Source organism: Cyprinodon variegatus, unplaced genomic scaffold, assembly GCF_000732505.1.
Source record: "Cyprinodon variegatus isolate N-32 unplaced genomic scaffold, C_variegatus-1.0 Scaffold73, whole genome shotgun sequence".
NCBI lineage: Eukaryota > Metazoa > Chordata > Actinopteri > Cyprinodontiformes > Cyprinodontidae > Cyprinodon > Cyprinodon variegatus.
Window position 1 is genome coordinate 889,245 of NW_015150526.1, and position 16,570 is coordinate 905,814.

The following is a 16,570-nucleotide window of genomic DNA, read 5'->3' on the forward strand; positions in this document are numbered from 1 at the left end:
CGGAATTCTGACTAAATCTCATAATTCTGACTTTAATCTCGGAATTCTGACTTTAATCTCAGAATTCTGACTTTAATCTCGGAATTCTGACTTTAATCTCAGAATTCTGACTTTAATCTCAGAGTTTTGGATCTTAATGTAGATGGGCACCATGAAGGAAGAAACGTGGGAGCACTCAGCTTCACTGATAAAGATGTTAGTTGTTTGAGAGGGCCAGTCACATTGTAGGAAAATGAGGGAATTAGGTGACTTTTTACGTGCCTGAGGGGTCCCCGGTGATGCTATTTCACTAACGGAGGAGCAGAAGGTGATTGAAACAAAAGAGCTGGTTTAGTCTCTGAAGCAGACATGGCTACAGCTTGATGCTAACATGTTTGTTAGTTTTATAGTTCAGTCAGAATTCTGAGATTAAAGACAGAATTATGAAAAAAAAGTCAGAATTCTGGGGGGGGGGGGGGGGGGGGGGGGGGGGGGAGTCAGAATTATGAGAATAAAGTCAAAATTATATGATTAGAGTCAGAATTCTGAGAAAAGAGTCAGAATTCTGAGATAAAAGTCAGAATTCCGAGAATAAAGTAAGAATTTGTAGATTTAAGTCAGAATTCTGAGACTTAAGTTAGAATTCTCAGGAAAAAGTCAGAAATCTGAGATTAAAGTCAGAATTTTGAGAAAAAAGTCAGAATTCAGACATTTCTTATTTCCTCGTTGGATTTGAATTTGCATCAAAAATATTGTCTTAACTATGGTTTTAGAGGAAAATTCTTAGATAAAGTGTATCAAAATGTGTCATTTGATACAGTGAACTTGATAACACGAAGGCATTTCTCCCAAATCCCATATCAGTTACAGATCAGCACCATGGACAGCAGCCAAGCAGCACTGTGGTGGTGTTAATGGAAGAACTGGGAAGGGGGTTCTGAAGCCACGGGAGACCAATTATAGTTGTTATACTGTAGTGGAAGTGCTCGAATGGAGTAGAGGTTTCAGATCAGGAAGTGAATTACACAGAAGACAAATAAATTGGAGAGAAGATGAAATTAAATCGACTGTAAGAGGCAGAAAGAGGCACATCTACATAACAAATGTGCTAACTTTTGCTTTTGTTTATGATACTGTTTTCACAGTTCTGCCATCACTGTAATGAATCAACATTTGAATTACTCACAAAAAACACATTTTAAACTACATTTTCTGATACATGTCAGTTATTGGCATTACTAGAAAGTGTCAATTACAACAGATGGTGTCTACCATGTTTGGATTAAACTCCTCACTGAGCTCTCACAGCCTTGCTATCAATAAGGCTCTGCTCTTAGATAAGAGAGCACTGTGAGTCTTCTGCTACGTACTTTAGATCTTGTTTCAGCGCCTGTGAAAGACCTTTATTTAGCTGAGACTAAATATAATACTGGCATTAATAAAATGAACATACTTTCTAAACTTCCAGCTCAAAACATTGGGGGAGTTTTTCATACTGCTGCAGTTTAAACATCAACAAAACAAAACTCCAATATTTTTTTTTCTATAGATCAAAATGTGTTTCCTCTTAATGTAATCTATTTGCTCAATACTCAAACTTAAAATTGCAACAGGGAATAAATCATGTTTATTCCCTGTTTTCTTACATTTGTCTTTCGCCTTTTCCTTCTAAAGAGCAGCAAAGCTGATCACACGAGTTGTTGAGACCAACAGAGAGGTTTTGCTATGGAAACAATGGATTTGATAAACTAGGTCCCTTAAAGTATATATATGGTAAATATATAAAGCAAGATCTGGATATTTTTAAAATTAATTTAAAAAGATTAAGTTACATTAGTTAAAGAAGAGATCATCTTAACATAGTGGCTGATGAATGGTTGACATAAATGACCCAACAGCTTGCTGGTGGCTTTAGCTTCTTCTTTTTTTTTTTTTTTACACCTACGCTTTACCTGTAAGTCCTTATTGTTGCTGACTGCTGAAGCACAGGTCATGTAATGCCTGTCATACCCACCTGTCAGTAGGTGACTTGGAGAAAAGCACTTTACAAGGTGAGTCACTTTCCCAAGAATCATCCCCAGAACAGTTTAAAGTACATTTAATGTACAGTCTTTAAAGGTTAAATGAAAGCTATTTTAATTTCATCTGTCAGTGCATTCCTTTTTTTAATTTTCTAAACTGATAGTTATTAAAGGAGAAGTTCGTTTTTTTACACTTTAAGCCCATTTTCTGTAGTGTCCAGGATGAAATCGAATGATCGACACCAAAAGTTTGACAATTGCTCCTGTCTCTGCTTTTTGGCTCATGCAGAATCAACCCCTGGCTGCTTTAGAATGGCTTGCATAGAGCATGTCCGATAATGTCCTTAAAACAACCTTAAACGTTCTTTTTTTAAAATATGCTACTCACCGTGTCGTCAGCGCTGTTCAATGACGTTCCAAAAAAAGTTTTGTGAAGAAAAAACGTTCCTGTAGTGTTTTATTTAGCATTTTGTAAATCCCATTGAGTTCTGTAGGAATAGTCAATATTCCGCTGCCACCGGAAACGGAAATGGAGCCTGTTTACACAGTTGTAGTCTTTTCGCTTCACTCTGTGTACTCCGACGTCGAGAATCAAGAATCCACCTTTCGTATTCCATTTTCAGAGTTTTTTAAAGTGTTTAACAGAGACGTTAGCACCTCGACGTCGGAGTACACAGAGTGAAGCGAAAAGACTACAACCGTGTAAACAGGCCCCATTTCCGTTTCCGGTGGCAGCGGAATATTGACTATTCCTACAGAACTCAATGGGATTTACAAAATGCTAAATAAAACACTACAGGAACGTTTTTTCTTCACGAAACTTTTTTTGGAACGTCATTGAACAGCGCTGACGACACGGTGAGTAGCATATTTAAAAAAAAGAACGTTTAAGGTTGTTTTAAGGACATTATCGGACATGCTCTATGCAAGCCATTCTAAAGCAGCCAGGGGTTGATTCTAAATGAGCCAAAAAGCAGAGACAGGAGCAATTGTCAAACTTTTGGTGTCGATCATTCGATTTCATCCTGGACACTACAGAAAATGGGCTTAAAGTGTAAAAAACCGAACTTCTCCTTTAAATAAAAAAATAATAAAAATGGATAAAAGAGCTACATAGTTTAACGTTAAATGCTGACTTTGATGGACAACGATTTTAGACTTCAGCAAATCATTGCTTCCATATAAGAAGAAAAGATGTTTGACTTCCCTCCAAAAAAAGCAAAAATTAATTAACTTAGATCAGTCAATGGAAATCTGTCTAGCAGAATTTCAATCACAGATCCACCTTTATATGTGTCAATAGATATTCATTTAATGCTGTTAAAGGAATATGCCTTGACATCACTTTGCATTTAACTCTTCATCTTCAAAAAAATACCTCTTAAATGTGGTTAACAAACCACATGTCAAATTTTTATTGTCTCCTCACAAACAGGTATATTCCCTGAATCTATGAAATATCAATATATTGTGTCATTATTATGTGTTGTCAAAATCAGTTGGTTGGAATACCTGTAAATAAGCAGTCACATGTAATAAATTCAGAATAAAAGAGTAAAAATAAAAGTACTCTTTTGAAGGGATTTAACATGCTTCTTATGAATTCAGCATTTCTGTGTTAAAAGGTTTTTCTTTCATTCATCTAATGTAAGATTATATTCTTAAATTTCATGTTTTTATTAGCCAATTAAAGAAAAGGCACCAGTCTGGGTAATTAATCTATATCATGTTTCCTTTAGTGAGCTGAGATGCTAAAATAAACAAACCACAAAAAAGGTTTAATTTGTAGGAGAAGATCTTTAGCAAAGGACGGTTGCTTCCATTTAAAGCCTGTTTTGTGGTTGCTATGACCTGGATGACTGAGAAAAATCCCCAAGTATTAAATAAATAAACTAATATTATAATATTTTTACTCCAGAGGTCTGTATGTCAATGTTCTCAGGCATTTAGTTTTGCTTGCTCCTGGTTGTTCAAGTAAGGATTAATACCATAGTGATAAATGGAAAAGTTAACTTAAAAATAATACTGTAGCAACCTATGAGTATGCTAAGAGATTTTGAATGATAGAAAATCAGCTAAAAGTTCAATTTAATTTAGTTTATTCATATAGCGCCAATTCACAACACATTTCATCTTGGGGCCCTTCACAGAGACAATTCGACCAGATCATACAGTAAGATTGGTGTAAAGTTTTCTATCCAAGGAAAACCAGCTGATTGCATCAACTCATTGACTGGAAAGCAATCCAGAACAACAAGCATGACTGTAGTGACAGTGGAGAGGAAAACTCCTTTTTAACAGGAAGAAACTTCCAGCAGAACCAGGCTCAGTGCCAATAAAAAGGAAAACTATCAACCAGCTCCACAGGTGGCCCTATCCAAGAAACACACAGCCAGGTAGACAATCTCCAAGCCAGCTCACATGTCAATGATGACATAGAGCACAAACAGTTAGTCACAGTCAGAGAAACAGGACTATATTAAAAAAAAAAACACACCAAACTCTTACATCACTAAACAAAGGTGTTGATTGCAGTAGCACAGGTGATATTTCTCTCTGGAATGATGTCTCAACCTATAAGACATCATCTACTATGAATAGAAAAAGCAGAGAGATGACATTTGAGATTGAAGTAACAAATACTGCAAAATGGGAGAATAGAGATAAAATGATGCAGAATAATGAAAAGGGGCCCCTATGTCCTAGAGCACCCTATAGCAGCATAGCTGTTGAAATAGCTCACGATAGATTTAGCTACTCTGAGCTTTTATCAAAAGGAAAGATTTAAGCCTACCCTTAAAAGTAGACTGGGTGTCCACCTTACAGACTAAAACTGGTAGTTTGTTCAACAGGAGAGAAACCTGGTAACTAAAAAATCTGCTTCCCACTCTTCTTTTAGGAATCCTATAAACCACCAGTAAACCTGCAAACTGAGAGTGAAGTGCTCTGTTAGGGATATAAGTAACAATCATATCTCTGATATATGATGGAGGTTGGTCATTTAAGGCTTTATATGTGAGAACGTGTATCTTCCATTCTATCTGGATATAAAAGGATGCCAATGAAGAGAAGCTACTGTAAGATATTAGAGCTGTATGCTCTCTTCTAAATTTTCATCAGAACTCTGGCTGCATCATTTTGGATCAGCTGAAGGCTTTTAACTACAGTTTTTTGACTCCTTATAGTAAAGAATGACAATAGTCAAGTTTTGCATGGGCTAGTTTCTCAGCATCACTCCTGAACAGCATATGCCTAATTTTGCTATTTTCCACAGATGAAAGAAGGAAATTCTAGAAACATTTTTGATATGGGACTTAAATGACAGGTCCTGATCAAAAATAACATCAAGATTTTTTACTTTATATCTGAGATTAATTTAATCCCACCCAAATGAAGTGACTGACTAATCAGCTTATTTTTCAAAGAATCTGGTCCAAAGACTATAACTTTGTTTTGTCTGCATTAAGACAAAAGTTAAGAGTCATCTAGGTTTTTGTTTCTTCAAGACATGCCTGTAGTCTATGTAATGGGTTAGCTTCATCCGGACTTATAGACAGATATAGCTGAGTATCATTCATATAACAGTGGAAATTAATCCCATGCTGACTAATAATTCTACCAATTGGGAGCATATATATAGTACAGAGAATTGACCCTGGCACTGATCCCTGTGGTACTCCACTGGTAACCATGGAGCATGAGGAAGATTTATCATTAACGTGAACACACTGAAATCTGTCAGATAAGATTTAAACCAGCCTATTGCTGTTCCTTTGATTGCTAAAGAAAAGTATTTCTTAAAGAATATTATGATCAACCGTGTCAAATGCAGCACTGAGATCTAACAGGACAAGTACAGATGCAAGTCCATTGTCCATCTGAGGCCATCAGAATATCATTAGTGACTTTCACCAGAGCCGGTTCAGTGCTATGATGAGCTCTAAAGCCTGACTGAATCTCTTCAAAAAGTTCATTATGGTGTAAGTGGTCACACACTTGTTGTGCAACTACTTTCTCAAGAATTTCAGATAGGAAAGGAAGATTGGTTAGCGTACATGACCCATGTACGGACGCCTTAGTTCTCAATAGACAGCTGGAGATAGGCACCAGCACCCCTCGTGACCCCGCTTGCGATAAGCGTGACGGAAAATGGATGGATGAATTATTGTCAACAATCATTCTGTATTTGTTCTAAATTAGAATGTTTTTAGACTGTTGTTTCATTAAAAGCAGCTTAAGACATTACATTGTTTCATGATCCTGGACAGTTTTTGGATTCTACTGGTTTTTTTTTTTTTTTTTTTCTCAGCCAAACCTTGTAGAAAGTCTCTCCTTAAAGAGCTGAAACCAAATGCTACAAATGAACCAACATAAACAGAATTCTCTTACACTGACCGACTGTACACCCTGCATAAGTTTTCGGGGCCAGGTCTCAGACCTTCTAGCAATTTAATCCCAGGCTGTGGTCAGGAGTAACATGTATACTTCCTTCCCTATCATTTTACAGCTGCAAAGCTCAACAGAGCTCCTATTTACCAGTTCTCTGACAAAAGGGTAATTACATAGTCTTAACAACATTGTACATTTCAAGTTTCTAAGGAAATAATGTGACTGATCACATAGAAGCCTTTTAGGATAGTCTACTTCATTATTGGATTAAGAGCTGAATTGTGCAGTTTGCAGGTAGTAAAATCTCTTCTACTAAGCTATTTATTGCAGAATGGATGTGAATTTCAGTGCCTTGGGATTTTACTTATCTGGAGCATACCACAGAAGGAATTATATATATTTTATAAAGGTAATGCCTATGTGCCCCTGAGTTTTAATAATGATGCTAATTTGCATTTGCTTTGGTTGTTGCCAAGTTAAATATCTTAATAAGGTTTTGTCAAGACTTTCACAGGTGCAGTAAGGTTATGGAAATCCCAACAATTGCTCTTTACAGACAGGAATTCCCAAAGCAGAGTTAATGTTGTGACTGCATTTGTAGAATAAATCATGTCATCTGTGGTTGTGTTGCTATACATTGCCACAAGGTAGACATTGGCCTGGATAAATCTTTAAAATGAGCCAACTATTCAGTAATGTACAAGCTGTCATATTCTGTTATATAATTTATCCACTCCACAATGAAAGGAGACAAATGAAACCAAAAATAGAGCCTCCATGGGATCTGATTTGTGTTGCCTTAAATCGTTACGTTTAGAGGTAAAAGGAAAGCAAACAACATTACCGAAGCACACACACACTGAGAGAATGGCTGCCTTGAAAGGTACCTGCTTCATGGCTAAATATCTAATTTTTTCCCATCCTAAATTTATTCCTATGAGTTTTGCTGAAGTGCTGGGTAAAAGTATTTACTCGCCTGGTCTTCTTTGCTGCTTGCATTTCTTTGTCACACTAAGATTCTTCTGATCATCAAAGAAATATATGTATCACGCTGAGAAAACCTAAGATAATCCTAAATTAGTTTTGGATTGATTTATTACAAATCTGTTTAAAACCAAACTTTAAAGGTAATAAACCCAAACTTAAATCCTTCTTCGTACAAAAAACAGACCTTTGAGAACACTGATAATGACTTTTAAAATCAATCTGGGGAGGTCTTTGGACTCTCTCTTCTTTGTAGAATGATTTTATTCAGTCACTCTGTTGTCACAGCACCTTTAAGTTAGAGTTATGTTTAAGATGTTTTTATAATCACATTACAGCGTTTTGATTAACATTGCAGACTTTGACTAGGCCATTTCAGAGGCACTGTTTTGTTTTTTGTTTTCTTTAAACATGCACTTGAGGAAACACTCCAGTCTTGTTGCATCACGTATGGCATACGCTTACAAAATGTAAATTTGACATTTTCCTTTAAGATTTCCTAGGAGAAAACAGAATAAATTGTTCAACCATTAATGACAACTCAACTAATTAGTCAACTACTAAAGGAGGCCATGAACACCACACCTGTATAAAACTTCCAAAGAGGTATTTTTTTTTTTTGGTTGTTTTTTAGTTAAAAGAATATTTTGCACAAAGTCGTAGTGATTCTTTTGAGACCTCCAGTGGTTCAGATATTGTTCCAGGTGCCTCTTACATAGGTTGTTGATGCAATCAAAGTATAATATTAGTAGAGTTGCTAATCCTCTTAGAGGTTATCACAGTTTAATGTTTCTTCTCACATTGTGGATAACAGCTCTTAATGTAGTTCACTAGAGCCCAATAGCCTTACAATGTGCTTTGATACCATTTTAAATGAATTATATGCATTTCTTTTAGACCATTGAATTATACTACTTACATGTTGTTACATGTAATAACATGTAAATCTATTTATTTTTTGTACAGCACTTTGGTCAGTTGTGTTTTTTTAAGTGCCTAACAAATAAAATTAGACTGAATTGTATTGTACTGAATTAGATTGGATTGGACTACTAGACACCCGTATTATGGGTATCAAGAGGACAAGATGTCATTTACATTAAAACCAGTTCAACTCACGAAGCAAAGTAAAGATCTGACATAGCTGTTCCATCTCATTATCATGTGGACACCCTTGTTCATGCCTCACCTTTACAGTGCATTGAGTTCACTTTATAGGGTAGAATTATATAGAATAACAGCGAACAAGCTCAACACACAATTATTCACCAGCAGCACCCTCTGTTTTCTGGGCGCTTTGTTGTTTTGACGATGTGAGGGTGAGCCATTCATCATTATGAATGTAGGAAGATGTAGTGCTTTTTCTGTGCTTCTTTATTTTGGCAAATCAAATGACACTCTGATTTGAAACTTAGCTTTGAGGCAGAGCAGATTTATGGTGTATGATTAATGACATTTGGGATTTTGGAAATGAACTAGAATTGTGTTTATAAATATTTTATTGCAAAAAAAACTATACTGTTAAGTTCTCTATGAAGTAATATGAAAAGGGCAAATATGAGAGACTTTAAAATAAGAACCCGGAAAATGAAAACTAGTTATTTGGACAATCTCATTGCTATACATTTTTTTTTGTCTTCATTTCAGAATCTGTAGTATTTGAATTTGAGAAAAGAGCCACCAGACGTGCACATACAGTAGAGAAAAAATGCAAGTGAAGCTATGAAGGTACAATTGTGTGTTCCTATAGTATATTAGCCAACTTTCTGTGTGCCATAGGGGAGGACAAAGCAATGGTCTGATAAGCAGACTACTGGAGACACACTGAAGATAACGTTTGCTACTACTGCAAACTTTGGATATTATGGCCAGAGCAATGAGAAGATCCCTTCTTGTTTACAACAGTTAGTATAACCTGGGCTAAGAAAGAAAACACTTATCAAAAAGATAATTGGATTATCTAATATTTCAAAGGATTCAATGCCATCCTCACCAGACTCTACTCCCAACTGGTTAGGTACCAGACAGAAAACTTTTCCCCTAATTGCGACAGTGAAAGCTAACATTTTATTTTTGGCCAAATAAATAAATGTATATAATGTTAGCATTTAAGCTAAAGAAACCAGAGGAGTTAGACGACATGATACCTAACTATAGCATATCAGCTGCTTAGCAAATGGTGAGAGCCACTTGACCAGCAGAAAATTTGTTTTTATTTGATTTTGATATATTTTGCGAGGGGATTGCACTATGGCACTTTTTGTGGCACTGCTGCCTTGCAGCGGGAAGGTTCTGGGTTCTATTCCATTCTCTGGGTACTCCAGCTTTCCCCAACAGTCCAAAATATGACTTTTAGAATCATTCATGTTATATCTGTTAATGTCATGTTGGTCTGTAGGACATACATTGAACTTGCTTGTTGATCTGAGGGGAGAAAGCAGACTGATCAGGAAGGACTTGGTTGATGAGAACTGATGATTGTCAATTTGCTACTTGAAGGATGAAGGGGAGGTAGCATAGATCTGTAGGGGTTTGAGTCAGCGGGCTTTGCAGAATGTGAGTGAGATCTGAGAGAGTTGGTACTTGCAAGAGATGTCATGCTGGAGAGCAGCCAGGCAGGTGATGAAGGCGGAGAACTGCTGCACACAGGTAAGACCTTTTCCATGAAGCTCAGAGATAAACTGAGGTTTACTGGTTGTCTGTATGGAGGACCAACTCTGCCATATTTAAAAATAAATACAGAAATAAATAAATGCTCAATAAATAAATAAGCATACAATTAATTGCCACCAAAATACAGTCAAACAATAAATGTAAGTAGAAATTAAATTATACAGTGATACATAAATGTATATAACTCTTTTAATTAGCTTCTTTATTTATTTTCCTTTGTAATATTTACCTTATTTATTTTTTGTCCTTTATAATCAATCAACTTACATTTTTTATTACTTAAATTTTTAAGTATTTATTTATGTGCATGTTACAATATTTTTGTCTGTTTTATTCTTCCCTTCCTCTGTATTTTTTTCCCCTAGTTATTTCTTTGCCGCTAGTTATTTCTGCCTGCCCTTTTTACATTTCTGTCTGCCCTTTATACATTTCTGTATGCATTTCTGCCTCATTATGCAAATGAGGAGGGTGTGTGTCCTAGAGAGTTTACTTCTGCTCATTGGTTGGTTGGCATTTTACTGCATCGGTCGAATCTACAGGAGGGGAGAAAAGTCTGAAGTCGAGTCTGAAGTCATTAGAACGCAAGTAGGGACTCGTGTCCTCGCCAAGTACATACTTGGTGAAGTACATACTTGGCAAGGACAAACTTTGCCAAACTTTGCAAAATACAACAAAAAATAGCCATTATAGCCAGCGGTCCTTCACACACAGCTATGCCGAAAGAGGGCTGCTGCAGACGGGCTGCCGTTAGCTTTGGAGCTCCGCTGGTTGCCGCGGTCCCCTCAAGTTCACCTCAAATAATCTTAAAACGTACTTTTATTGAACAACTGCAACAGAAAAGATAACTTTTAACTTAGTTAAGAAGATGGGCCGCCAAGCCAACCAATGGGCAGAAATTGACTCTCTAGGACACACCCCCTCCTCATTTGCATAATGAGGCAGAAATTTATACAGAAATGAAAAAAGGCAGGCAGAAATGTAAATACAAAAGGCAGAAATGTAAAAAGGGCAGGCAGAAATAAACAGCGGCGAAGAAATAACTAGGGTAAAAAAATACAAAGGAAGAATAAAACTGACAAAAATATTATAACATGCACATAAATAAATACTTAAAAAATAAGTAATAAAAAAATAAAGCTGAAGATTATAAAGGACAAAAAAATAAATAAGGTAAATATTACAAAGGCAAAAAAATAAAGAAGCTAATTAAAAGAGTTATATACATTTATGTCTCACTGTATAATTTAATTTTTACTTACATTTATTTGTTGATTGTATTTTGGTGGCAATTGTATGCTTATTTATTTATTGAGTCTTTATTTATTTCTGTATTTATTTTTCAATATGGCAGAGTTGGTCCTCCATATGTCTGGACCAGCGGATGGCTGATTGAATAATATTTTGACGTGTACAAATTATCAACAAGCCACAAGTTACTTTTTAAGTCTAAAAAATTATAATTTATTTGTTATTGTTTATCATCTTTTATTGACTCTAAGAAAACCTTTACTGTATTTAAAAAAAAAAAAAAACATTCAAACAAAAAGAGCATCAAGATGTTAAGTTTTGCACTACCAGTACAGCAAAATGAAAAGTGGAATAATTACAGGAAATACTACTGTATTTAGCAGCAAAAGTTCCTTTATTCAATCTGTTTATAAATTAAGTGATTATCCTATGATTTCCCCAAATGTAAAAAGCACACATTACCTTCCCATAGGTGAAGGTAATGTGCTTAATGGAGGCTCAGAGGAATCATCAGTTTTATAAAAATCCAGTGAATTACAAAACATGAACTCTGTACCCTCTAACACAGATAACGAAAAAGTGAATACCTGATTAACTTTTCTTTTGGTGTTTCCTATAGTTTCTATATTTGTTGTTCATCAAATCAGTGTGATAAGTATAAAATCCAGAAAAACATTTTTTTTTTTTACTTTACTTTGTGGTTTTATTAGGTAAGAATTGTAAAACATTTTGTTGTTGCTCAGGTCTCGTCACCTGTCTCATAAAAATTTGAAGTGATACCTCGCAAGCCAGCAAAAAGAATTCTGGCAATTCCCTAATGGACTCAAACACATGACTTATTCATCAGCCTCAAATTCAGCCACCCACCTGAATTTGGAATAGCTTTCACCCATGTATTTACTCTGTGTTTTGCTCCCCTAGTTGGTTCATATGAGAAAAAAATTATGTTTTACTCCAAATAATTTTGGTATTTATTGTCTAAACTAATTTTTTCATCTATCTTGGGAAAAGTACATGATTTCTTCCTCTCAAAACAAGAAAAATGAACATTGTTTCACTTATTAATAAAATAGGTAAACATGATTTTTTTTCAGCTAGGAAAATGGTTCGGATGCCCAACCGTAGATTAGCTGATCTTACTTCTTTTTGAATAACTATACCAGTGTCTATCAGCTTTCCTAGGAAAGTTTTTTCATCCTCTAGCTGAGATGTTTGAGTTTGACATTTTTTTTACCCTTTAGAGCCAATTTTAACGGCTTTATATCAACTAAATCTGAAATCTTGATTGAGCAAATGACCATTTTCTTAGTCTTAGCCAATCTTTTGTTCATTTACTGGTGTCTTTTGGGTCAATGACATGTTGCGCAACCCGCTTCTACCTCTGCTTTGATTTTTTAGGGATGGTCTGGACCCACTCATAAGCCATAGAATTTATGGTGGACTTTGAAAAGGTGTTTTTGCATTTCCCTGCTTCAATGAAGCACTTACAAACCAAGAAGCCTTTAGCTCCTTCAAGTTTAAAGTTTTTTTTGCCTGGAATGCTTGAACTCTGTATTTGATAAATACCAAACATTTCCTGTCTTCATCTTTCCAGATAATTCAGTTTTACACCCATTTCTCCATTATTTCAGAAGCCCTGGTCTGTAGCTATGTTCTCTCTGGCAAACTAAAGTTGTGTCTTAATTTTAATTGAGATCGCAAAGCTTTCTTTCTTACACACCTTTTGGTAAACTGATTGAACAAGGTTAACTAATCATTACTATTCTATTTAGAGCAGTGATCACTCGCCTCCTCCAGTAAGTACCTATCTCGACTGTGTTGCGCCTGCTTAGTAAACAATGTGCTGATTTTCTCTGATCAGTACCCGATAGTGTGAGGCAGGGGATGAACATTTTTTTGATAAAAGTTGATATGAAGTGGATATTATAGCATCTAAACTGCACAAGGTAAACTAGTAGTTCCCAAACTTTTCTTGCTTTAAATAAATAAATAAAAATACCATCTTTAAAATTCAGTTTTATTATATTCAGCTGTTATTTTACTGTGTAAAATAATTTGACATTGCTATCAATATTTTTTCCTCCCAAAATTAGTAATTTTTTAAAATAATTTCTACCACATTCCCCTGCAATTACACCCTGGGTCATTGTGGGAACAATCTGTTTTGGGCTGCGAATGTTCATGGATTATGTTTCTCCTCCCTACAGGATACCATGCTGCAGTGGGGCAACATCAGGAAATGGGTCATGGCCATTGCAGCGAAGGCAAGCGTCTTTCTTCTGGATTGGAAAAATAACGCAAGAAACAACCAATATTTCATAACAAATGAAGACTCCACGGTGCAAAAGTCATTATTTATTCATGTTTGTGAATATAATTGACTTTGGAAGATTTACAAAAACATCTTAAAGAACCTTTAAGCCTCTATTAAAGCCTTACAGTCTTCTTTATGAGGTCTGGGGGCTTTTCCGTTTCATGGTGGTGTTCACTCTCACTTCAGCTATCCGTCCAAACTAAACTAATTGTGTTAAAAGTTAAGAGGGCTAACCTCAAAAATGCAGAACACAACGTTCTGATCATTGCATGATTTCTGACTTTTAGGCATTTATCTAATTCATATCTTCAATATTTGTATTTCAAAATAGGAAAATATGCAGACTGCTGTTTAGAAAAGCACATGGTTATACATTAATTCTGGTTAAATTACATTTCAATTTTATCCTTGACTTGATATAAGTAAATTAAGTCATTATTTAGACTCCGAGAATATTACTTTGATTATAATATCATAACTTATTAAATAATACTAAACGTAATCTGAATTGAACAAAGGGATTATCTAATTGTAAAAGTTAATGACCATTATCTCGGAATTAATAATTTATTTTAAATACAATACATTTTAGTTTAAGCAAGATTCACTATTTATAAAGATGGCTTTATTTCTTAAAACTAAAACTAGGAGCCCTTAAATAGACAGTAAAAGGCAAAAATGGATGATAATGAAGTTTACCATCTAAGATCTTGATGACTGTACAGCTTTCATGTTGTTGGTGAAAGGTTGAGGTAATTAATGTACTTTGACCCACAACTGTGTCAACAGTGTCTGTAACCAGATCGTAAGCAACAGGTTGGGTCTGAACAAAACACCCTCATAATTTGTTAATTACTGTGTTTTAAGGCCTTGCTTACATCAGACCATCAACCTGCATATACAACATCCAAAATATCCTACAACTTCTGTAGGCAGATACTTCCCATCTAAACAGACCTTTGAAATGATACACAGGCATAGTTAAAAATCTGAGATAATACGTCCTTCCTAATAAGACAAGTGAGACTAACTTGGTGATTTTATTCACAATACAGCAAAACAATGTTTGCATTATAATGCACCAGCAAAAGAAATCTAGCGCTAAGCTATAACACGAAGAGGAACATACATTTGCCCTTCTTGGTTGTTCTTGAATCAGCTATGGACTGGTACATACACATTACTACACACTACTGGCAGTAACATCACGGTAAGCCAAGAGCCATTCTCCCCGCTTTACAAGCAAAATCGATGGGAACTACTAGACACACCTGCAATCAACAAAAATTATTTAAGATTTCCAGAGGACTTCACCATTGAAATTAGCAAGTGCTATAGTTAAACAATGCTCACACAATGCTCACATGCATGGCAGTTGGATCTTGAAATACATCGGGTAAAAGTAAAAAAAAAAAATTTGTTATTTCACCTTTCCAATATATGATCCTCCAAGGACAGGTTTGTCATTGCATTGCCAACCTGAGGATTTGCCATCAAACTTCAGAATAGAGAAAAAACACATCATTAATCCGTTACTCTCTGCTTCACAGTTACAGCATTGGGACTTGCTCAACAGACGATACCGCACCGTGACATCACAAACCGGTAGGTGGCAGTAGTGCTCTTTGACAAACATGGATGTCTCTGGTAAAGCACATTCAAATTAAATTACTCTTAGTGAAAAACACTTATTTAATGAAAAGTATGTAATAATTTTAAACTTAAAGTACTTTCAAAAGTTTGTATTCTGAATGTGACCGGACTTTTCCTTTAAAGCTACAGTGTGCAATAATTACAGGGATATACAGTCAGAAATGTAATATATTATACATAACTATGTTATTTATCATCATCTACGAGCTCAGCCTCTTAACCTTAATATTTGCGTTGCCTTAGAATTCGTTATTTATAATTACATAGGAGCGGGTCTTGCAGCCATGGAGGCAGACATCTTTGCGCTACGGCAGCGCAGAGCCAACAAACTAGTGATTGCGAGATCGCCAAAACGTCACAACGATGTAGAAAAAATAACGGGTATATTTATTATCTTAAGTCTACATGAAATCTATACCCTACACAGAAGAATGAAATACTATCTGTAAAATTATCTATGTAAACAAACCTCATCACTTGAGAAGGTAGGTGGTGCGGATGTCGTGGAAGACATTTTGTCCTGTAACGCTCGCCGTACTGTTGGGGGGGGAGAAGCGGTGGGGGGGAGATGTTCATGTTGCTGCAGTCTGCAGTCTGACCGCTAGATGTCGCTAAAAGTTACACACTGTAGCTTTAACATTAATCAGATAACATTTAATAAAAACAGGATAACTAGTTGAACATCTTAGCATGTACATTTCTCTTACTGCTCCCCTATTGATGCTGGAATATATACTTACCACTCTAGGGGTCCCCCAGCTCCCCCTGCTTTCAAATGACAGAGACCAGAGGAAACCAGTTTCAAGGAAGGATAGTGATTTACTTTGGATAATCATCATAATTGATTATTAATGATTTTTTTTTTACAAAAATACTGGGAATATGTGTGGGATAAAGCTTGTATGATAGGAATTAGGAAGGCGTCCAATTTATGTAGCCAATAACCAATAACTGATCGGGAAAAAACATTAACTAATTTAATTAATTGAAGATTAGAACATGTATTGAAGCGTAAATCTTTATTCAATCAGTATATATGCTTATAATCAGATGGTTTTTTAAGAATATGGAAATACAGATGGTCATTTAAAAAAAAAGCAAAAAAAAAAGATGTTTAACATAACTATTGCTCACTTGCAAGTTACCCACTAATATTAAACTGAACTGAACTATTACTATATACTGAACGAAAGCTTACTCTAAAGTGCTTTATTCTGTGTACTTTTCTTTAAGCCTTTTAATTATAATCGTATTGCTTAAGGTTTATTTTCACTCATAAAAAAGGAACTAGAGTCACTTTTGTTAACCT